The 2,417-nt window shown below is 33.3% G+C and overlaps 1 long non-coding RNA gene across 1 annotated transcript in view; it reads right to left on the bottom strand.

Annotated features, from left to right (window-relative positions):
• Window positions 1–1,532: 1,532 nt before the first annotated feature.
• The window catches only part of LOC113056605 (uncharacterized), a 5,942-nt gene continuing 5,057 nt past the window's right edge, over window positions 1,533–2,417 (bottom strand). The window contains exon 4 of the long non-coding RNA XR_003277729.1: window positions 1,533–1,574. This is a non-coding gene — a long non-coding RNA (uncharacterized LOC113056605). The remainder of the gene's footprint in view (window positions 1,575–2,417) is intronic.

Raw genomic sequence — 2,417 nt, 5'->3', positions numbered from 1 at the left:
TATATATATATTGCTGTTAATTTACTCACCTTCGTGCCATCCAAGATGTAGCTGACTTTTCTTCGTCAGTAGAACAGTAAAGAAAGTTTTTTAGCAGAAAACCGTGCTCCTTGGTGATTCTTACAATGCAAGTCAATGGGTGCCGGCACATTGAGAGTCAAGAAACCAATACAGGCAACACAAGATGAATCCCTGTGGCTCCTGATGATATACTGAGGTCTGTGCAAGAAACTGAACATAACTTTCTAAATGATTATCAGTAATCCAGAGCCTCAGGATTAACGAGAAGTACGATCTTTTCCATGAACTGCTTGTTTCAGACTTTTGTGCTGCTTTTTTTTTAACTTTTAAAGTAGCCATTGACTTGAATTTAATGAATCACCAGAAAAAAAAAGAAAAGCAGTAACTTTTTCTTTATTAACGCGCTAGCTACAGAAACTTCTGTTCCAAGTGCAGCACACATGTAGTTGTCAACATGATGCAATGTTAAACAAATCAGTTGTTAAATATCTTGCAGAAAAGATGCATGAACTACAAATACATCTTGTACAAACTTATCCTGTCAGGCATACACTAGTAGTTCCTCACATTGGCAGCCGTTATTTGCATTGTGTAAATAGCTGTTTTTTTAGTAATATACTAATTATATTAATTGCAAATAGCTATAGATTCTATGTTACACTATGTTAAAATGTTACTACTTATTGCAAATAGTGGCAATTATCTGCACCTCAGTATTGTAGTACATAGCAAAACAGTATACAATATTAACTTACCGAGTGTAAATTGTCATTTTAATTCAACTTATTAAATGAATGCCACCTTACTGGGACAATAAAGCCCTCCCTACACCTATCCTAACCCAACCGATACTTTTTTTCAACTTTTTGATTATATTCCTATTTTTAATTAAAAATAAATGCTTTTCTGATTTGAAAATTTGAAAAGGGATAAAAAAAGTTTGCCAAAAGGTGGATTCGAACCCGGGTCAATGGTGTCAAAATGATTACATCATATGTTTTAACCTTTGTGCCACTGGAGCTGATGACTATGGTTGTCTTTTGCAGTGTTGACTAGACGAATCACACAATGGTTGGCAGAGTTAGTGTATATAGCTTCAACCAACAAGGGTTATTTGCACTTAGTGTAAATAGACACTCCCTTTTTTACTTGATTGCACTGTTTTTTTCCATTGTGTAATCATGAGTGTGTTTGACTGTTGCGCTCGTGTCATGAATGCGTCGTGTTATGAAAGTGTCTAAATCTAAATATTTCTACTCAAAATCCAGATTCCACGATTTCTAAAAAAAAAAACTAAACTGTTGCAAAGCACTACATTCGAATTAAATGTTAAAATCAGAAAAATCACCCCAGCCCTTTTTTGGGTGTACTGTCCCTTTAAAGCCTCACCGTCTAGGATGATGTCACTGGCGGTGCTGAGGTGTGTCTCCACGAGCGGGGCTTGTTCTTCACTTCGGCGGGGACGCGAGCGCCGGGGACGTCCCTCTGAGTTCGGCTGGACCATCAGCGGTTTCCTGACGCTTTCGACGCTGCTTCTGCTCCAGCAGCGCCCTCTATAGACACAACACCATTAACACACTCACCTCAGTCATTCTTCATCCTTTACTAGATGCATACGATGCATTCAATAGAGGGTCAAACTATTAGAGCAAGTATAAAACCAGGGTGTTGTCTGTTAATGTGGCTTTTTAGAGAATATGCAATCAGATCATGAGACACTTGAGCGACTCATCATTCTGCTGTTGTGTTTCCTTTCCCGTGTTGTTATTGTGAACAGAAACTACTTAAGATCACTTTCAGTAATTTAAATAAAGATTAAATTAAAAGATATATATAAATATATAAACTTTAAAAAGAAAATGAATGGGAACTTTTTATTCCAGTGTTACTGTTGTTAACTAATATTTTGGAAATTGAAATAAATAATATAAATATTATTTAAATAAATATAAATATAACGAAAACTTGAAATGTTGTTTCTTTTCATTTATTACAGTAATATTATTGTAAACTATTAAAAATTATATTGAGTTCATTGAAACGAAGCTGATTTATATATATATATATATATATACACACACACACACACACACACACACATACACATACATATATATATAAAACCTAAAAACTTAAACTAAAACTAAACTACCGGTATTGTCTAAAACTATTAAAAAATGTTTTGGGAAAATAAAATAAAATATAAAAAAATAAAATAAACCTGTAAAACTGAAAACGTTGTTTATCTTATTGTTAGCTAAAACTACAAAAAAAAAATTATGGATGCTGAAATTAAGCTGAAATAGAATAAAATATAAATATTAAATAGAGAACTTAAACTTATAAAACTTGAATGAAAACCAGAACTAATCTTCTAGCAACTAACTGATATAAAG

This window comes from Carassius auratus, chromosome 4, assembly GCF_003368295.1.
Source record: "Carassius auratus strain Wakin chromosome 4, ASM336829v1, whole genome shotgun sequence".
In the NCBI taxonomy this organism is placed as follows: Eukaryota; Metazoa; Chordata; class Actinopteri; order Cypriniformes; family Cyprinidae; genus Carassius; species Carassius auratus.
Note: the sequence above shows the minus strand (reverse complement) of the source record. Positions and strands in the feature narration are given on the sequence as shown.